At 40.3% G+C, this 22,924-nt stretch overlaps 1 protein-coding gene across 1 annotated transcript in view; it reads right to left on the bottom strand.

Moving 5' to 3' along the window:
• The window catches only part of ITGBL1 (integrin subunit beta like 1), a gene marked incomplete at its 3' end in the record, with an annotated part of 101,224 nt that overhangs the window by 54,379 nt on the left and 23,921 nt on the right, over nt 1-22,924 (bottom strand). The window lies entirely within an intron of this gene.

Raw genomic sequence — 22,924 nt, 5'->3', positions numbered from 1 at the left:
TATGTCTAGGCAGGCATATTGTTAAATTCAATTATTATAGTAACAAATCACAGTTACAAAACAATGCTCATTTAATTTTCACCTGAAGTTAGCAACAGGAAATTTGAGGAGAGTAGTTTTCAAAGAGACTAGTCTAAGGGCATCAGGTAAGGGATAGGCTCGCATTCTGAAGGAAAAACAGGGTTGCATGTTATTTCCATTTACTCTGGAGTCAGACACAAAGGACAACTGGCTTCCTGCACCGTGAAAATCAAATAGCCCCCCCACCCATCCTCGCCTACGGGAATTTATAGTGATCAGTTTCAAACCTATAATCAGGTCCATGTACAAATTTTACCATCCGAAAATAATAATATCTAATAATAATTAATATTGAAAAAAATCACAACATTGTGCTAGACAAACCAGGTTTGATGGCATCATTCCATTTAGAACAGGGGCATAATTATATATGTGAATAGTTAAAACAAGGGATGAGTACTTGAATGTGATTTTTATACTTGTTTAATACTAGTACAAAAAAATATATATGTAAGATAAAAAACTTATTTTATGGTCTTTCTTTTTGCCTGTGAGGTTTTCTAGTACCTATGAATATGAGCCACTTTCAAATTTGATAAAGAAGATAGTTTTAAAATCCCCTAAAATGTAGTTTGTAAAAAAAATTATATAAAGGAAGTATGGCAAAGAATTGAAATACTGAAGACATCAATGAATTAAAAATAGAATGTTCATTCTGTATCTGGACAAAAACTGTAACAAAAAAAAAAATCACAAAGGAATCAATCAGTTCCAACTACAGAGACATTTGAAACCTTTAGCACAGAATACAACAATGTAAATTTTATTACAAAAAATATGACCAATAATGAATATCCATAATATACTTAAACTTGATAAATAGTTATAAGGAAAAAAATCTAAAATTTAGTAGTAAAATATTAGAAAAAACTTAAACATGAAAATACTCACTTCCAGTGGTGATATGATAAAATGGAAGGTCTTACACATCATTAGCAGGAAAATGAACTGAAATAGTATTCCTATAAAGCAGTTTGGCAAATGTACAATGTTCCAGACTTGACCATCCTATATCTCCTTTTTATTAACTACCCAAGGAAATTATCAGCAAGTTAGACAAGGATTTTTATGCAAAGACATGTATCATTGCAGTTCATATGGTAGTAAATCGGAAAGAATCTAAAGGTACAACTTTGGGTGAATCTATTACATAACAAATGTGTATAAAATATGTTAAATCCATAGGGCACCTGGGTGGCTAAAGCAGCTGACTTTGGCTCAGGTCATGATCTCACAGTTTGTGGGTTCAAGCCCCTCATCGGGCTCTGTGCTGACAGCTCAGAGCCTGGAGCCTGCTTCAGATTCTGTGTCTCCCTCTGTCTCTGTCCCTCCCCCACTCCTCCCAATCTCTCTCTCTCTTAAAAATAAATAAACATTAAAAATTTTTTTAAATATTGGGGCGCCTGGATGGCTTAGTCGGTTAAGCGTCCGACTTTCGCTTGGGTCATGATCTCGCGGTTCGTGGGTTCGAGCCCCGCGTCGGGCTCTGTGCTGACTGCCAGCTCAGAGCCTGGAGCCTGTTTCAGTCTGTGACTCCCTCTCTCTCTGACCCTCCCCTGCTCATGCTGTCTCTCTCTCTCTCCTAGAAATAAATAAAACATTAAAAAAAAATTTTTTTTAAATATATTAAAACCCTGACAGAGTGCTAGGTACTGTGGATACAATAGTGAATAAAACAAAGTCCCTGCCCTCACAAAGCTATTGGAGGAGAAATCCAAGAGAGACAAGTGAATAATTAGATTATCAGAAATACTACAAAGAAAATGAACTGGATGGTAGGATCACGTGTGATTCTCTGGGCAGATGTGGTCTCTCCACGGGGGTGATTTTGGACTAAGACTTGAAATATGTCGGTACGGGGCAGTTTTGTGAATAGTGGCAGGAAGAGTGTTTTAGACAAATGAAACAGAAGTGCAAGGACCAAGACACAGGTAAGAGTTTGGTCTGTTAAAAACTACACCTCTAGACTCGCTTGCAAGCGATGTCTCACACATGAACCTGTTTTATGAAGCAGATTTAGAAAAACAATAGAATCACGAGGAATTTTTTTTTCTGAAAGCTTAGCTGTGCCAATGCTTCTGTGAGTTTCCTACATCCACGTCTCCTTAAAGCACCGGAGTTAAGTGCAGGCATGCTGCTATAGTTAACACCGTCTATATAAAAACATGTACGAAGATGACTAGAAAGAGGTATGTCAAAGAAATGGTTTCCTAAGGTAGATGTAAACTGTGCTTTCCCTGCCCCACATTTTTCCTGTACTTTAAAAATATGAAAGGATTTTTGTATTTTATATCATAAGCGAAGACTTGAAAAGTGCATGTACTAGAAATAGATATTATTTGAAGTGGGATTGATAAATCAGGAAAAAATAGTTTATCTGTTGAATATAATCATATAAATAAACATAATCTTATAAATAACTATAGTTCTAAATAAATAAAGTCGCTTATTTGTTCAACAAGTGTTTTCTGGATGTCCACTCTGTGTCAAGCACTGTCCTTGGTGTTGGGGTTAAAGCAGAGACCAGAACAAACTGTCCTTCTTCTGTTGAACTTCTGGTGGGAAAAGCAGAAAACAAATCGCTCTAACTTAACATTAGATTGACGAGGAACCAGCGTCTTCCTAAAGATGTCATGGGGTCAGGAGAAGAAGGGTTTCCTCTGTCCACTATACGGAAGGTCAACCAAGGCAAAGACAGGGCACAGACTTCAAACATCTTCTTTAGCCACTGGGCTTCTTTCACGGCCCCTTCTCCAAACCAGGCAGTCCTTTCCTCTCCCAGACCTCCTCCACTGTCTTTACACTTCCCTTCCTCGTAAAGAAAAGCTTTGTTCTCCCAATTACACCTCCAAACCCATGATGTCCACTGAACAAACGACTCTCTTTAAAATCCACAGTCCTTAGAAATAGAAACCCTGTCATTTTTTCATGTCACATGGTGTGATCAGTTCAGAGTCAAGAGTCAAAGGGAGTCAGAAACCAAAAGCAAGTCACGGGCTTAAAAAAAAAAAAAAGGAGACCTTGAACCTGAAGCGAACTTTGTCACAGTAAAAGAGCGTCTTGTGTTTTCTGGTTTGGAGATGTTCTGTGAAGCCTGAGGCAGGGGTGGAGACAGAGCACGGAGACGTCAGCATCGCCCATTTGAATGTGCCCCGTCTGCCCACTTACGCACCTGCTGCTTCACTCTGAATATTTGGCACATCTTCCAAGTATCACAATACCCTGCTGCCTGTGGTCCTCCACAGTTGCTATGGTGAAAAATGCCTACCGTGAAAATCCCATCGCTATTTGGACACATGTGACTCCGGAAATCTATCCCAAAATAAGCAAAATGAAGAAAATATGACATTGCAGTTGACCTTGTTCAGTTTAACGATCAACTAACATTTTTTTTCTATCTTCAAAGTCACAGATATTATATAAAAGTAGAAAGACGAGCCTCCTGTTATTTTGTTCTGAACCAAACCGAGGAGTAGAATTCAACGCATCAGGAATGTCTTGTTTAGCTCAGCAGTGCATTATCACATTTCAGGACATCTGAAGTACTCTCAGATGTCCTTCGGTTAGCTCCACATTGAGCACGTGGCAGTAGGCCCGTCATCAAAAGAATATTCACTTGGTAGGAAAACCCACCTCTTCAGAAGTCACTGGGCCTCATGGCAACAGGCCTCTCTCATGTCCCCACTGTACTGACATCCTAGGGGTGGCGGCAGCCAGGGAAGAAAACTCACACGCTGATCCACAGAAACAGCTTTGGAACCAGCAGACCTAGTCTCAGCAAGCCCAGTTTCTTCTGCGATCAATTTAATCGTTTCTGAAGGACTGGATCGCTGCCTCCTGAAAGTGACCTTGTCCGTGTTCTCCGTGATGGTATAGAGCAGTGGTATCCTAGCTTCCTGGGGTGTCAGGAAGCCGAAAGAGGATGGTAAAGCCAGCGATGACAGTTCTTCGGACCTTCAGAGGTAGGCCAGGCTCGGCTATGACGTTTGGTATTAAATACATTTAATATGTAATAGTGAATTCCTACCTATGTGTCCTCAGCATGCACGGTGCATGCAACATGCAGCTATGGACCCACGCTGCAACTCCTCATAAGATCTGGGGAGCCAGAGGAACTGAAATTTATGCCTGCCTGCTGCGAGGTAGGCCAGGCTCAGCTATGATGTTTGGTATTAAATGCATTTTCAACTTCTGATGAATTTATCAGGATGTAACCCCACCATCAACTGAGGAAAGTCTGTACAAAAATAAATATATTTTATGCTGTACCTATTTTTTAAATTTATTATATCCTTTTTACATCTCTTTTAATGAGAACCTTTCCAGGTTCTTTACCCCTTTCCAGGTAAAGAAACAGGTCATTTCCCTGATCATAAAAGCCTACTCATCAGGGCAAAAGTCAGGATAGAAACGCCATTCTAAGCACTCAGAGGTTTAAGCTTCTCTATTTGGGTACATAAATGTCCACAAGATGTTTCATATAAACCTTGTGACCTAACAGACAGCTAACAAATCAGAATACAATGAGATCCATGATGGTAAACAATTATGAATTAAAATAATAAACAACTAAGCTCTAAATTTAAAAATGAAAAGATAACACAAAGCCTCAATAAAAGCAAAAAATATAAATATTAAAAAAATAAAGTGATTAAAGTTAGTAAAATTTATCAATACATTCAATAACATGTTATTTAAAATCTAAACCAAAGGAAAAGTAAAGCTCATAGATTTACATAGAAAAAACAACTAAGATCATATAAAATAAAATTATTGGTGAAAATAAAAAAGTAAATGCAGATCAAAACATTTTTACTACTAATAAAGAGCTATATAGTAATTCAATGGTAACACAATTGGAATATTTCAATGTAACAAGTAATTTTGAGATAAAGTATAAATTCATAGGATTTACTTAGGATGCAGGAAATATTGAATTCATACTTGTGTGTGCTAAGCATCAACCTGGGCCCACACTGCAATTCCCCATAAGATGTGGGGAGCCAGAGGAACTGATATCTACACGGGATTTACGCCTGCCTGCTGACATGAGTAATAATAAAAATCCTTTGTCTCAGATCCAGGAACCTCCTTTCTTCTGTCAGCACACATGAAACTGCCAAGCTAACTTGTTAGCTTGCAAGGAAGCAAAAGCTTCAGCTCTTTTACATTCTTGACTCTTATATTTGTCACCAGTGTATTCCCAGCACCAAATACAGTGCCTGACATATATTAAAGCACTCAGTGAAGATTGAATAAAATAATGATATTATTATAGAATATTGTTTTTTAATATTCATTATTTTAGTCACTATTATTCCTCTAAATCCTCCAGGAAGAGTTAGATACAACCTACATAAGGTTCCCAGGGCCCAGATAATATTTCTTTCTCTCAAATGTTTCATAACATTGTACCCTAAACATTTGTTCACTTATTTATATCTTCTGCTAGACTATGAACTCTTCCAAGACACACACATCTAGTACATAGTAGGCACTCAAAAAGCATTCATGAAACTGATAAAAATGCCATTTATGTGCATGCTCCCACTACAGGAATCTTCATGTTCTTGATGGTCAAAGCCAAATGACTTGAGAGAGAAGTACAAATACCCCTTTAGACAATTGTACTGGTTATCTAACAGTAGAGACATCTCATTCAAATACATTTTCTTTGTGTGAATGCACTCACTGTTAATTTTGGCCTTTTGTGAAGGTCTCAGCTTTAAATGTTTATAATAAATAAGTAGGCAGGCTTGTGAGTTGGTAACAGCGTAAAGCACAGCATGGACACCCAGAATGTCTCAGTATTAAACACTGCGTGGAGAGATGGCCTGCTGAACATTCTATTTTGCCCTCTCCTTCTTCCACTTACATAGAATTATCCCTAATTGTACAAAAATGCTGTGTGATGCTGTTTTTCTTCGACATTATGTGACTATGTCATTTTCTGCAAGTATAGTGCAGCACACATTAGAGCAGTGTACCGGGCATGTCTTCCCCTTAAACACAGACAAGATAAGGAGCAGCACGTACCAAACAAGTTAAAGCAATGAGTCAGCCAGCCACCTCTTATTTGCCATATTCCACTTGGGCTTCGTCAAATTCTCTTCCTGCAAAATAGGTAGAAAAGGCTTCTGCTAAGGTGGCATGATCAAGCACTATCTTTGATTTCAGTGTTTTGCTAATACTCTCCTCTCACGTAAAATGTATATGCAGGACATGCTGAGATTTGCATTTCTAAAGCAAATTTGTGAAAATGTTGATTGTAAACACTAGTCATTAGCATTTTGATGTTCCGGATGAATACTTCAATATCCTTTTTAAGGAAATGCACAAAACATTCACTTTATTAGTTCATGGCATTTTACTTGTGTATGATGTTACAGTGAGCTCTTGTTACCTTACTTAATCTTCAGAAAACCCTGAGACTTAATATAAATATAGTAGTTAAGAGACTGGGCTTGGAAGGCAGACTGCCATGTTCAAATCCCTCAGTGGGATTTGACTTACTCTATGAGAAGCCATGATTCCTTTCCATCTGCTTTGTGTCTCCAGAGCTCACATCAAGTACTGAAGGGATGAACAGTTTTAAAACAAAAATAGATCTTTTCATTTTTTTAATGGATCTAACCTAACCATAGTGCTTATGACAGCTCTCCTGGGACTATATATTTGTAAAGCAAAATATTTTTAATAATTATTCCAACATTCATCAAAAAATGTTTTCTTGTACAATCAATTTTTTTTTTATTGGTTGTATCTTTTACAGATTGAAGGCATGCCCATATTAGCTACAGTCTAAGTTTTTTTCACATAATCCTTGCTTTACTGGGTCACATGAAGCTAAGATGACCATCAAGGTTAGAGCAAGAAGTTCAAGGTTTACAGAGACCCAAACTTGAATACTCTTCCTCTTCCCAGTGACCATCCGCCATGTGCTGCTGTTGAATTACTGGTTGTTCTGATACCCAAAGACTCTCTGTTCTGTCACCTTTAACAGCAAAAGTCTCAGCACTGTCATGTGTTACCTCCCCATGGTTTTAGCTGTAGGAGCTAAGGGAAGATTTTTCCCCCACAGGAACTAAGCACGCCAAAAGATACTAGTTATCTGTTTCTGGTGGTTCCTCATTTTTTTTGGATAAATTTGAGGTGCATCCCCCTCGACCATGTTAGAAGTCATTTCAGAGCTGCCCAACTGTGTCACATTCAAAGGCATGCTCTCTGCTCCTCGTGAATAGACATGTTGCCTCCGTCCAGGTAAAGGGTGAGTTCCCAACTCACCTTCGGTTCTTTCTTGGTCCCTGACCTCGTGGTAGGAACATGGCATATTTTCCTTCATTATTTCAGAATATTACTTCCCATTCCCTGCAGGCGGCCTCTCAGCTCAAATTCCTGTCACCATTTTCTCACAAGTTCAAGAGCCCCTTCTAGGAAGCAGGTACCTGGTGAACCACTACTATATCCCAGTATCTGAAGTGGTCATGCAGATGAAAGCCTACCCCCCAGCCCTCACTACAAAGTCCTAAAAATAGTGGCTTCACATATTTAGGGGGGAAAATGCTCTTAGCTCCATTAAGAGCACTACTTTATTTCTTCTGGTGTTCTGGATCCTTCTGCCTGCATCCTGATTTTTACCGCCCTAAATTTTACAGTATAGTCAAACCCTGGAGACTTTACAATTGATTATCCCATATTTCTTTGACCAAATATGACATCTGGCACATTGAAAATATCACTTGCTTCAAATTTCGTGCCAGTTTGAACAAACCACTATCAGATTAATGCTGTTTTATTGGGTACACATAAAATAAGTTCCCAGGAGCACTGAATTTAAATCAGAGGAAGGAAATTGTTAAGGCATATAATCTGTAGATGGAGAGGTATAATGGAAAAAGACTAAGGAACAATCCAATTCATTTTGCCTCATTTTCTCTTCTCTCCCAGGGAATGGCTGGTAGAGAAAAGAAACATCTCAAACCATTTCTCTTTTTCCTTCTGTCTCAAATGCTATAACCACGCATATGAGAATTTGGGGGAAAAGAGTCTGTGACATTTTTACTAGTAACATTCCCTTTGCATTATGTCTTCTGGCCTTACAGTGTAAGTACTGTAGAAACAAATATTTTGATTTTTTCATATTGGTCTCTCTCATAATTGCCAACACAAGGCATTGAATATTAAAAGTTACCAATAAAAATATATTTAATTAGTAAATACACAAACCAGCCTATCTATGCCAGAATAGTAAGTAGCAGTTCTTAAGAAAGAATTTATAGGTCAGGAGAATCAAATATACTTACAATTATGTCTTGGAAACCTAAAATGCTGTTTTAAATGTTTCAAATGTAGGAGAAAAGGCTGATGAATGCCAAGTACCCTACAGATGCTTGTCAGATCATGAATAAATGAATGAAGGAATAGGCAACCAAGGCACTGATTACTTTTGAAGCAAAAGAGTGAGGTAAAATTTGGGATGGGGCAGATAGCTTTTGGTGTGGCTTCAGATTTCAATTTGTTAGCCTAAGAGTTGAAGCTTCTTTTTAATTTAATACTATTTAAAAAAATTTTTTTAAGTTTATTTATTTTGAGAGAGAGAGAGAGTGAATGGGGGAGGATCAGAGAGTGAGAGGGTGAGAGAGAGTCCCAGCCAGGCTCCAGCACACAGCCTGACACAGGGCTTGAACTCACAAACCTTGAGATCATGACCTGAGCCGAAACCAAGAGTCAGATGCTTAACCACCTGAGCCACCCGGATGCTCCAAGAGTTGAACCTTCTAATAATGCATTATGCCATACATGGTTTTATGTGATTTTCTTAACCTTTGTTTTATTTAACAACACAATGTTTTATATTGGAGAATAAAAATACTAATTTATGTAAAAATTAAAGACTGTTAAAAGCTTTAAGTATTTATCTTACATAAGGCCAGAAGCAACTGGTTTTTAAAATTTTTTTAAATCTTTTTATTTATTTCTGAGAGAGGCAGCATGAGCAGGAGAGGGCCAGGGAGGGAGGGAGACATAGAATCCGAAGCAGGCTCCAGGCTCTGAGCTGTCAGCACAGAACCCGACGCGGGGCTCGAACCCATGAACCATGAGACCATGACCTGAGCCGAAGACGGATCCTCAACCGACTGAGCCACCCAGGTGCCCATGGAAGCAACTGTTTTTAAGTGTGTACTTATGAAATCCAATCAATCCTTAAATTAAGGTGTCCCGTTATTTTTTTTTTGGGGGGGGGGCAGTCCACAATGTCACTTTGTTTTGCCCCCATCAACTTGACTGACTGCACTAATGGGATTAATCCAAGCATCCTTTCTGTTCAGGCAGGTCACGAGAGCCCTGGAGGAAAGGGATATATGCAGAGTAAGCAGAATGTAACTGGTTTACATGTGATTCTAGGTCCTCAGTTTCTTTATCTTTATGATAAAGGATTTCCAAAAATTAGATCATGAGCCACTTCGGGAAGCTAATTAGGCAATACATGTCCTGTTGAGCTACAGTCTGCTCACCACTAGTCCTAAAGCTTGTCCATGGGATAGACCTTGGAGAAATCTTGACCTAATGGAAGTTCAATAGTGAACAGTACAACATATTTTATGAATGGAACTGACCCCACTGGAAGGTAGAGCCTAAGGACATACAGCACTTACAGATCATTCAACCAGAAACTGTAAGTGGAAAGGGATTTGGGGGTAATTGTGGGGTATTACAATTCTCCAGAACACTGTGGTTTTCTTGCTGGGTAATATCTGTCATTTGTCTTTGCACAAAATTTCATTTTGGTCTCCTAAGATCAATGCATTTCAAGTGAGGTTGTCTGTGTCAGACAGCTGGACTCCCAATGGGAAAGCTCTTCCTTGGTTCTGCCTAGAAACTAAATCACTAGAAGAATGGTAGGGGACTACATGCCACAGAGTCACACCCATCAGGACCCTGAGATCTAGAGGGTGAGCTGGCCAAGTACAGTCAGCAGCGCTAACAGTAGATGGCAGGGACAGCCTGACAACTCACTACACCATGGTCAGCCCCTGTTGTGAGTGCTCAGCAAAGAAGTGCATGAAGGAGTTTCCAGAAGGTTGGGCTCCCACAAAAAGACCAGGCATTCTGGCAGGACTTCCCTGCTTCACCCACTTTCCCTCCAGAAAAGAAATCGGATCCAGGCTACTTGAATCCTGCCTGGAACAGATTCCAGGACCTACGATCTGAGCGAGGTAGGACAGGCTGAAGACATCAAGCCAAATGGCAGGAGCCAAGAGGTGAACTCGAGTCAAACCAAATTCCGTCTCTTCCGTGAAACAGAACTAGAGGCACCTGGTAATAATCATGGTATAACCATTCAGATATATAGCACTTTGCTGTTTAAAAATAACTTACTGTCAAAAGGAAGCAGGAAGCGCGATTAAGTTAAATTGTGAGGGATTTCAATTGGGTAATAGACTGGGGTAGGATTCCAAGCTTTATTTGCTTTTGTCTTAAAAAAGTCCAAGGCATTTCCAGACTAGATACCAGAGTCGATTCAAATCCCTCTATTACAGACGAGGGGTTCCTAGAGAGCCTATACAAGTGTCCAAGTAGTTTTAATTATTATTTGTTTGGAAAAAGCAAAGGCTATAAACGGCTATTCCCCACCAAGATGCCTCTTCAGCATCTACGTATGATTGACTGAAATGAAGGGTAAGTGTGGGGGATGTTCTGTCCAACTCAACACTGGAAAGGGGATCTTCTTTTTTTAAGTTTTTTATAAATGTTTTACTTATTTCTGAGAGACAGAGAGAGAGAGAGAGAGAGAGAGGCAGCGTGAGCAGGGGAGGGCCAGAGAGAGAGGGAGACACAGAATCTGAAGCAGGCTCCAGGCTCTGAGTGAGCTGTCAGCACAGAGCCCGATGCTGGGCTCAAACCCATGAACCATGAGATCATGACCTGAGCCAAAGTCGGACGCTTAACCGACTGAGCCACCCAGGCGCCCTTGGAAAGGGGACTTCTTTTCCAATGGGCAAATCTGCTTGAGTTCTCTCTACTTGTGAGAGATGCAGAAGGATTAATTAGTAAATGATTTGTAAATTTTATGTAATTTGGAAGAATAATAACCTCACAAGAATTTTGTGGCAGTTAATATTCAGGGAACATTAAGCTCCTTAGAAGAAAGGATTCATACAAATATAATAATGTAGCATAATGAACCTGATTGACAAGGAGCAACGTGACATTTTTAACTTGGCAAGTTTTATTTAATTGCATCCTTATAAGTGAAATTTTCATTTCCAATATTGGTCAGCAGGAAATTCACTACATTAAACACCCTGTTATAAATAGGAATCCAAAGGGCTCTGTTCAAAACTATTCAAGGAAACAATTTATAAAGAGATACTTCATGATACATTTTATGGAACTTTATGCTAGTTAGTGCAAGCCTGCAGGCAATGGTGAAAAATTATCCTAACCATGACCAATCAAACAAAGGCTATTTTGAATTTACTACTGTCTTTATCCTACTGGTTATATCCTAAGAGACCACAGAGAATTTGAGCGCCTTTTGAGTGCACTTTTGTTGAGTGAAACTGGGAGCTGCTGTGGCCCAGAGAAGGCATCAGGGGTAGGGAGTGGTGACAGGGAGATCACTGGGATAATGAGGGGAAAGAGGTGTCAGATTCAAAGGCAGGAAGCTGAAACAGTAGAAGATGAGAAGGTATCCCAGGCACAAGGTTTCGTCTGAGAAGCAAATTAAAATACAGACACCCGACCCCTGAGCCACCTCTTGTGTCTTCCTCCTCATTCTCCCAATCGCTCTTAGGAAAAACTCCAAGCACACATAATTTTTGTTTCTTTTTTTTTAGGGTCATCCATCAATGATCCCTATAGGGGCACCTGATTACAAGTAGAAAAATCAACTACCAAAGTCTGTTCATGTAGATGTGACTCACATTAAGGGGATGGGGACAACATGAGAAATTTACGGTCCAAGCCAGGAGTGGCAACTCTAGATGACTTCCCTTGTTCGCTCTGATTTAGTTCCAACATTTGGTCAAGGCATTTTATAATGAAAGCAAATGGGAAAATATGAACATAAAGAACATAGAGAGTATTTCAGTGCTAGTAAACAGTCTTCTTTCTTTCCTCAGATAAAAACCAAACAAACAACACTGGACAGCCTTCCACTGTAAAGCAGTCATTATTGCAGCCATCCATGCTGTTGGTACAATAAATTTGTGTCAAGTGCCTCTGTGTGACTGCTGGTGTAAAGACATGGGAGAGGGTTAAGAGAACACTAGGAACCAGAGGTGCTCTAACCAGCAACGGACATTTGGGAACCTAGGCAAGCCCCCATCTGGGGCTCAAGGAGGGAGGATTGGCAGTTTGGAAAGCTGACTCATATATCACAGCCATGCATATATGCACACATCTGAATATATTATTTAGATCACCTGTATATTTCTAAACAGGATAATGTTCCATTTTTTTCTTTTTTTCTTTTAATTTTTAATGTTTATTTTTGGGAGACAGAAAGACAGAGTGGGGGAGGGGCAGAGAGAGAAAGAGACACAGAATCTGAAGCAGGCTCCAGGAGGCTCTGAGCCTTCAGCACAGAACCCGATGCAGGACTCAAACCCATGAAGCGTGGGATTATGATCTGGGCTGAAGTCAGATGCAAAATCAACAGAGCCACCCAGGGCCCCCTGTTCCACCTTTCCTTAGTTAACTCTTTTAGTTTTGTAAAATCCTAAATTCTTAATGAACCAAATTACTTGGATCCTAAATGTATCGCACTGAATACTTCACTGCAGATCTCTACACATAAACCACACAAATAGTACCACTTCCCAAATGTCCTGGGGAAGCAAACCGATGTAGAGAAGCATTTCACAAGTCTTACACCATATGCAAAAGAACAATTACAATGTGTATCTTTATATAAGGATATACACTGTATTTCCATCCTAAGACACACCTTACATCATATATTAACAGTCTTGGCCATGCATCTTGTTTGAGAAGCTAAAAAAAAGCACGCTTACATCTGCAAAGAAAATATAATGGCCACTTTTATACAAGAGAATTCTCATCAGCACATGTGGAAATTAAGGCCAGCCAGTGGAATTTCCAAAGAAATTCAAGTTGAAAGTGGAGACTGTTCCCAACAGAAGTCATATGAGGTCTCAGGTAGAGTACATTTTTCTTTTGGTACTAAATGAAAAGAAGTACAACAAAAATTTTAAGTGATGGGTCCGATAAATTAAATTAGGACGTGAATATCAGGAGTACCAAACCATATGACTGAACGGAAAAACTTACGGACAAGAAACCCTACAACAGAACCAGATGCTACTGTTGGAAAAACATCCCAATCTGAGGTTGGCATCAAAATTGCCCCCATCTCTACTGAAACTGTCCAAGTATTAAACCCTACATCAGGAACACTCATCTCTGGACCCAATGGCATGGAATTTTGCAGCTGCCTGAAAGGAAAATCTATCTCAGCTGAATTAGTTTGAAAAAAGAGAGGAACGCTATTTCGCTCAAGGACTCCTTAACATCAGAATCAATTTCCAGATAATTTCTCTAGAGGTCACTCAGTCATCATCCGTAGGGACTGCCCTTAAGGGGAGCTATGTGGTCACAAGGGGAAACGGGGACATCGCGTGCTCCCAGCTCAGGAAGACAAAGGCATGGCCATGTGGGACACAGAGTACCTTTGCACAAGACTTTCATGTGGCCAATTTCAAAGAAAATGCACCAAGCAGAATCAAAGTTTTTCTTTCGTTTCCAGTTTCGCCCTAGGACTAGTTTTCTCAATTACATAAAACTTTCAGTCTCAGTGCCTTCCTGGTTTAAGGTTCTGGCTCACCTAAATAGGAAAGATTGACATGACAGTTTTACCCTTTGGGGATGGAGTAGGTAATGTGAGGAAAGCAGAAGGGGAAAGAAACTGTCTTCTCCTTGTGCTTCAAACATGAACTTCCTAAAGCTGGCTCTGCCACCTGCTACCCATGAGCCCCTTAACTTAGTTTCCTAAGCCCTCTAGACCTTAGATTCTTGACCTATGATTTAGGAGTTTAAAAAGACTTTACCTAAGGGGTGCCTGAGCGCCTCAGTTTGTTCAGCATCCAATTTCACCTCAGATCATGATCTCGTGATCTGTGGGTTCGAGCCCCACCATTGGGTCCTGTGCTGATAGCTCAGAGCCTGGAGCCTGCTTCTGATTCTGTGTCTCCCTCTTTCTCTGCCCCATACCCATTCGCACTCTGTTTCTCTCTCCCTCACAAATAAATAAACATTAAAAATTAAAATAAAATTTATCTAAAAGGAATACTGTGAGGAATAAAACAATCCTTTACCGTATACTTACCTTAGTGCCTCGCATCTTTGTGGTGGTCAACTAGTGTTAGTTATAATAATGAATATGATGCTTGTCAGGTAAATTTACTTTCGATGGCCTCGCCCCTAGATTCTTCTAACCTATAAGGCCGTTTCCCTGTCTTTTCCCACTGCATCAGAACTCCCATGGGGGAGGCAGGTTCCAGAGTCTTTCCTATGGTGGCTGTTATCTTTTGCCATGCTGCTGGAGCCTGCCTTGGCTTTCTGGACCCCTGTGGCCATGGTGACCCAAATGCTCAAGGCCCCAACCCCCCGAGAGTGTCCACTCCCATTGCACAGATCCTGTTTCCTTCATTCTTCCATGTTCCTCTCTAGGTTTTTAAGGACACCTTTGTTCAGGACAGGGCAGGTAGCTAGCACTAATATATCTTCGCAGGATGGGAGTGAGGACATAGGAGAGGGCCGCCTAACATAGACTCAGAAGACAACAGAGAGAAAGAAGTTGAGGATGCAACATTTCCAGGGGAAATCAAACGCCATTGACACTGATTACTGATATTGGAAAACCCAATAAAGTAAGAAAAGGAGAGACTTAAGAATACATTTCCTCTCTGTAGGTTATAATTAATCATTGCCATTCATGGTGTGCCATTTATCATGGCTAATTATCATGCAGCATAAGCACAATTATGTGTATTGTTCGATATTAAAAATCATAGAAACGGGATTTTTAAGCTTGAAGGAGCTTTTGAGATCACATAGTTCAAGCCACCCCCTTCACAGACAGGGAGTTGGAAGTGTGAAAAGTTAAATGATTTTCTGGCTCCCAGAGCTGTGCTCAGGTGGAAGGAACCCCAGCCTGGACTCCACCCCCTGTTTGCCACCACCCTACCTTTGAAGCAAATGGGATTTATTGCGAGTGTGAAAGTTCATACTGAGTACTATCTGTTATTTCACAATAGAAATAGGTTTTGAACCCTGACTTTAACATGTTCATTTTCAGATATTATTAAATCATTCCAGTAGAAATGTTCTGGTAAAAACCGGAACTCTGGAGTAATACAGACTGGGAAATAATAGATTTAGGGCAAGGGTATCTGCACATAGATAAGTTCTGGAAACAGGTTGGTGGGAAAATTAAAATGCATTAAGAAAACCACCATAAGACAAATCTTTTGAAAATGTCCTCCCCTACTACAAAATACACACCTAACGTAAAAGATACTAATTTTTATCTCGATGAAGTCTTTTTACCTAGAGTCACTGTCTTAATATAAAGAGAAATTATGCCAGTTATGGAAACTATATAACTACCCAAAGCTTCTTCCCAATCATGTCCCAGGCAGAGACCATGAAATTCCACACATCTCTGGCACTTCCAAGTAAAGACCCTTCTAAGCCTCTTCCACCTCCCCGATGTAAGAAGTACCAAAAATCATTTGCTTGAAAGAAAATCTTCCCTCTGCTAGTCACCTCTTTGAGCACAGAGGTAAGGGTATTACCTGTGTGGGGGCTAGAAACAAATGTGGACTATTTCACAGTGGTGCCAATGGTTAACTCAGTCCCTACCATGCCCATCACTTCAATATCACACATTTCTAGCAAGTGGACACCAGGGGGTTTTATCTCAGTCATCATTCCTGCTACTTTTATATTTTGGAGCCCCTTTAAAGTCAACAATCTTCCTAAAAAATTAATATATTTGGGGGGCGCCTCAAAGTGACTCAGTCGGTTAAGCGTCCAACTTTGGCTCAGGTCATGACCTCACAGTTTGTGAGTTTGAACCTCATATCAGGCTCTGTGCTGACAGCTCAGAGCCTGGAGCCTGCTTTGGATTCTGGGCCTCCCTCTCTCTCTGTCCCTCCCCCACTTACACTCTGTCTTTCTCTCTCTCTCTCTCTCTCAAAAATAAAACAAAACAAAACAAAAAAAAAACACATTAAAAATTTTAAAAATTAATATACTTGGAATACATAGTTGAGAATTTAAAATAGAACCTTCCATGATTCCTTGACCAAGTTATAGACCCAAAGGCCTAACTGAGGGCTCACAACCCTCCCTGACCACCTAGGAATGTTGCCATGGATACTAGAGGAGTACAGCACTTGCCTTCTGCCATTGTCATCCATCTTCAACTAACACAGTCACATTCCCTGAGGGGATGCATCATACTCTTGTGATCAGGCTGCATTATGAACTAACATTAAATCACAGAAAAATTTTAACGTAGCAAGAAAGCTCTTATAATTTGACCAACCCACCCAGTCAGTATTTCACAGAACTTTTCACGTTTGTAGGTATGCATACATACCTTTCCCATCTTTGAGAGCAGAGTAGACATACAACAGTGGTTTGAGTTTTTTAAACTTGACTTCCTATGTACACCTACAAAACTTTACACTGTCATTTTAATGACTATAAATTATCACACTAAGTTAATGTGCTATAATTCATTTTATATCATTGGATAAAATCATTTGCCTACAACTTTCACTATTACAGGCATCGATGCATTAAGCGTCTTCTTGTATACAGCATTTCCTCTCCTCTAAGGAATAGAAATATTCTATTTCCTTAGAATAAATTTCCAGAAGAGAAGTGTTTTTGTGTTTTTGGTTTCTGTCTTGGCTCTAAGATTAGAACTTTGTATGTAGGAAAGTGTGTATGAAGCATATGTAAATAACATAAAGCAAAATACAAATATGTAAATATATGTATTTGTATAGAGGTATGTGTATATCTAAATATAGATGTGTAGGTGGAGAATTTATATATATAGTTATATGGTTATACAGTTATATAATCACACGGTTATGAATTCTGACGAGAGCATTATATTTTGGTCCCTCTCAAATTTTTACTAGAAAATGATGTTCATAACTTTTTAAATAATTACTTATTAATCAAGGAATAAGACAAAATACGAGGAACACATAAATGGTCACCAACACTTTGGTTGTATAGCTGATTTAGAAATTGAAGGCAAACTTCATCTGAAATGTTGATGGGAAGCCACGTAAGCTCTCTGGGTTTCAATGTTTTCATTTAAAGCAAAACAAAACAAAACAAAACAAAAGAGGAATCTCTAAGTCGCTGTTTTCTTTCTGGCTCTCTAATCCTATGCGTTATTATTTTATGACTACCAAATACCCACAGGTTGTATGTTACGTGTTCTCACTGTAGATGGTACATAAACACTGTGTGTCTCCCCCCCTCCCCCAAATAGCTGAATGATGAGACTTAGGTTAATGATACTGAAAAGACAAATCTAAATATATGTGCTCTTGGGTTAAACAGAAAGAAACGTAATTAGTTAAAACATCTATATAAATGGAGCCTGTCAAATCTCTTAAATGGATCTGAGATTAGAAACCAGCAACAGATGGCAACATGCCTCACACAAAGCCAATTTCTCTATAACCTTGAAATTTTGAAAGATCCCCAAAGAAGTAAATTCAGATAGGCTCCGAGCCGGGATTGGGCTCAAGACAGATGACACTAATGGACTTGTGTCAAAGGAAGAAGGTGAGATCGATGTTCCACGGGTTTCTGTCCCCCAGGTGCTAGGACATTTTGCCATCAGGCATGTAGTATAAATCTTCGAGTGACTAAGAGGACACAAGTGGGAAATATATTGGCAGAGCAGTCGGCGATGAAGGCCCAGCTCACATATCACTCGGCAAGAGTGTCGTGCAGTTGAAGCCTGTCCTGGTCAGAGGAGAGCTGCTGACGTCACTTCCCCGCCCACAGGTCACAACCACTCCAGACCACGTAAACGAACGCAAAATGGACATTTTAGTCACTCTCAAACCACAACTGACTGCAGTGTCAGGAATCATAATAGACTACATGACACGAGGCACAGTCAAATGTTCTAATGGGAAATGGCTTAATGTTTTCGTTTTTGTTGTTGTTTTTCCCAAAAAGGAGGTGGAACTCGGTATCTTCTTAGTTTCCCAGCCTTCATTAGGTTTGCCACCTTTTATCAAATCATTGGACAGCGGGCCAAATATCAAATGGCAGGAGCTCCATTTTTACCCAGTGAGGAAGAGAATTCAAAAAGCCCTTTATTTATGAACTACTAGATGTTTTCTTAGCTCATATATCAACTCCTACGAGTCAAATTTTGAAAATCCCAAGGATGGTTTAAATCAGTTCATTCTACAAAATCCATCATTTCCACCTCCCCCCACCATTCATTCATTCACCTATTTATTTATCCACTTATAATCCTAGAGGATTATTGTTTTCTTCATCGATGCATTTATCATTAGAGCAGCCTAGGGCTTCTACATTTGAACTTGGAGGGTGAAAGAGACTAAGGAAGTTTAGGATTATTAGAGAAGAGGAAAAAAAAGGAATTAATATTTGGCTTCTGAAATTCAAAAGAAGACTGCACAGTTAGACAACATACTTGAGAGCCGAGCCATGAAGGGAGGATTTTCTATACTTCCTTGGTGGTCACTTTTTAACCTATCAACAGCTGAGCCTGGCAATTTAACCTCAGTGTTTTACATAATGGAGGTACCAGAGGCACAGGAAGGGGAAGTAAAAGACAATCTCATCCTCTCAAGCTCTGAGGAACTCTGGGGAAAGAAAAGCCAAGAAAAGGGGGAGCAGAGAAGGGAAGGTGGAGGACGTAGAACCACAGAATGAATCCTGAGCACCCTGAGCACCCCTCTCCGGATGCTGTCCCCACATAAACCTGCAGCGCCCTCTGAGACACAGCAGCCGCTGCCAAAGGAAACCTGGGCAAGAAACTTCGTATCCACTGCAAATAACAAGGAGGCCCTAAAAACTGCAATAAAGTGTGTCAGCTCCATTGAGTCAAGTGAATTTCTAGATTCTTCAAGCAACTCCGTTTATTCCCTTCCCCTTTGCTCCAAAAATAGCAAAATCACCTCCTAAATGAGTAACTGCTGAACATGACCACAAATACAGTCATGTACTTGAAGCAGTTGAACTTCAGTAAGAAGGCACTGTGTACATTCCAGATGCTTCTATAAGAAAACCATTCATTCAGGTGACTCAAAATTTGTCATCTTATAAATCAGTGTAAAGCCAAATGAAATACTGAAAATCATCAAAGGCATGTGTCGCCTAAGAACGTGGCAATGTATGATGGGGGAGGAGGGAGTTGGAATGAATGTCCAGACACAGCCCCCTACCAGTTTGTCTAAGGTTAAGATCCCTTCAAACGCACCAATCGGAACAAAACTTCACAGTTTATAATCTGCTTATATAAACCTCCTCATGATGAGAAAGCAAAACAAAACAAAAAGGGTGAGTCAATTGGATGCTCTCAGCTTTACAAGGTAAGTAGTTGCTGTGATGGGGAAGCTGAAATGGTCTAAGGAGACCAGAGAAGATGCTCGAGTTTGGCCCCGAAGACCCCCACCATCCTGCTCTCCTGGAAGAGAGAAAGTGGCTGCAAAGAAGCCCAATGCATTTTATTTACATTCTTTCATTAGAGACAGAGAACCAGACAGAGATGTATTAACGGCAAAATGCAAACACGTTTCACTCACAGTGATTTACATAGTTGGAAGTTGAAGACACATAGGCGCATACAAATGAGCGAAAAAAAAGGCATTAAAACTTTAGAAAAAATCATTCCTATAGACTTTTTAGCCCCATACCAAGGACTCTACAAGTGCGATATGCTAGTATACCACGTATGAACAACGGAGCCAGTATGAAAAGAAACCTGAAAGGCCTTTACTAAATGTCAATAAATGTCTTTGGCTTTTCCGCAACGCTGATGTTGGGAACACTGGCGATTCCCAGCTTATCAACACAAAAATGTGTTATTCCGATGATGACTTCTCTAATGACCAGGAAGCGCTGCTCCCTTTCTCTGTAAATCTGTCAGACTAAAGGCGAGAAGATTATACAAAGCCAGAGCTACTGCATTTGACTTGCCCTGTGGTTTTAGGTTTGTTGTATTTTGTCAATACATTTATTTGTAGGGCACCCTCTTCTCTGCACTCATTTACAAGCTCCTCCTCTTCAAAGCTATCACATCCCAGAGATACAAATCCTTCTCATTCTTTTTCTTAACTTTTTTTTTAATGTTTTATTTATTTCTGAGAGAGAGAGAGAGAATCAGCGTGAGCAGGGTAGGGTCAGAGAGAGAGGGAGATACAGAATCTAAGGCAGGCTCCAGGCTCTGAGCTAGCTGTCAGCATGAACCCACGAACCATGAAATTGTGACCTGAGCCGAAGTCGGACACTTAACCGACTGAGCCACCCAGGCGCCCCACAAATCCTTCTCATTCTTCAAAACCTGCCCAGTGGTACTCCCCCATGAAAATTCCAGGCAGAACCATTGGTTTCTTGCACCGTGTATGAACAGAAAATTCTTCACACCTCTGTTACAGCATTATTTTAATCAATATTGGTTTCATGGGCTTTAGGGTCAGATTGTTGTTTTCTGCTAGAGAGGACTCTGTGCATAACAGCAGGTCCTTCAGTGTGTCTCAGTCAGCTTGCGCTGCTGTAACAAAACATGAGAGCCTGGGTAGCTTAAATAGCAGAAATTTCTTTCTCACAGTTCAGAGGCTGGGAAGTCCAAGATCAAGGAGCTGGCAGCTTTGGCTCTTACAGAAGGGCCTCTTCCTGGCTTGGAAAGAGCTGCCTTCTCACCATATCTTCACTTGATAGAGAAAGAGAGCTGTGGTATCTCTTCCCCTACTTATAAGAACACCAACGCCATCATGGGGAATCTACCCTCATCACCTAATCACCTTCCAAAGGCCTCACCTCCTAATACCATCATCCTGGGGGTTAGGGTTTCAACATGAATTTCAAACTTTTTTTTTTTAATTTTTTAATGTTTTTATTTATTTCTAGGAGAGAGAAAGACAGCGTGAGCAGGGGAGGGTCAGAGAGAGAGGGAGTCACAGATTCTGAAACAGGCTCCGGCTCTGAGCTGGCAGTCAGCACAGAGCCCGATGCGGGGCTCGAACTCACGAACCGCGAGATCATGGCCTAAGCCAAAGTCGGACGCTTAACCGACTAAGCCACCCAGGCGCCCCAATGAATTTCAAACTTTCAATCCATCACAGAAAGCTAACTAAATTGAATGAGACACAGTTACCTCATTAAACGCTGCTATCACCTTAAATAAGTGCTTGAGACAAAAATCTAAAATGAAAACATTTGTTTCTTACTTGTTCTAAAAGCTAGCAATCTACACACCAAGATCTTTAGTCCACCTCTCACTGGCTTCTCTTTTTTCACCAGAGTGATACAAACAGAATGTGATTTTATCAGTGTGCATCAGTATCTCAGTGTTCGTTCCTGCCACGGACCTCAGCCCCAGAGGTACATTCAGGCTTTCTTCCTTCAGTGTGAAAAACAAAATAAAACAAAACAAAAGGTCACCAGCTCCCTCTGGTCAAAATGCATCTCACCAGGGGCTCCTGGGTGGCTCAGTCGGATGAGTATCTGACCCTTGATTTCGGCTCAGGTCATGACCTTGAGGCCATGAGATGGAGCCCCGCGTCAGCCTCTGCACAGACAGTGTGGAACATGCTTGGGATTCTCTGTCTCCCTCTCTCTCTGCCTCTCCCTCACTCATGATCTCTCGCTCTTTCTTTCTCTCTCAAAAATAAGCATTAAAAAAAATGGACCTTACCAATATTACTCAAAAGCATACTCCTCTGACATTAGTTATGTTCACACTTTTCAGAAAACTAATCTTTCTGCTACAGATGCAAGAATGGAGACTTGCATTTACAAACAATTAATCCCAGTGATAGGTCAGCCTAGATTATTTCACTGAATCTTCCTAAGGACACTGTGAGATGATTTCCATTCTTTCCAAGAGAAATAGGCTTAGAAGAGGTAAAAAAACAAAAACAAACAGACAAACAAACAAAAAATCCTCCGTGTTGCATGGCCAATCCACGATAGAGAAGATTCTATCTATCCATTATTCTTCTAACCCTGAAGCCCATAAACATTCAACGACGACATCTGGTCTTTCCAAGTCAGATGTGAAAGTATCAAAAGGGAACTGATATATATTGAGCACCTCTTGTATGCCACGTGTTAACAGATGAGGAGCAGTTCCATAAAAAGTTAATGGGTAGAAGTTAGGGCGGGGGAAACCCTGTCACTTCGAAGCTGTATACGGTTTATGTCAAAAATAAGTAAAATTTGATCCCTATTTTGGAACAAGATTTTGTTTGTTTGCTTAGTGACATTAATTATTGCCAAAAATCCTGTAAGGAAGAAATATGGTTATTGCTGTTGCCAGGACACAAAAACGCTTATCTCAAAAGATCACAGTGGGAATTCCATGAACAGTACATAGGATGTCAAGCGTAATGTCTGGGCCCATGGTATACTCTCAGTGACAGCACTTTCAATTAAAATGTCCTATTCTTGAGGTGCTTGGGTGGCTCAGTTGGTTAAGCAACCAACTTCGGTTCAGGTCATAATCTTGCAGTCTCTGAGTTTGAGCCCCGCATCAGGCTCTGTGCTGACAGCTCAGAGTCGGGAGCCTGCTTCAGATTCT

The sequence above is a fragment of the Hyaena hyaena genome, unplaced genomic scaffold, assembly GCF_003009895.1.
Source record: "Hyaena hyaena isolate Hyena2069 unplaced genomic scaffold, ASM300989v1 scaffold_478, whole genome shotgun sequence".
Taxonomy (NCBI): Eukaryota; Metazoa; Chordata; class Mammalia; order Carnivora; family Hyaenidae; genus Hyaena; species Hyaena hyaena.
The sequence above is the reverse complement of the archived record's forward strand: the minus strand, read 5'-3'. Positions and strand labels throughout refer to the sequence as shown.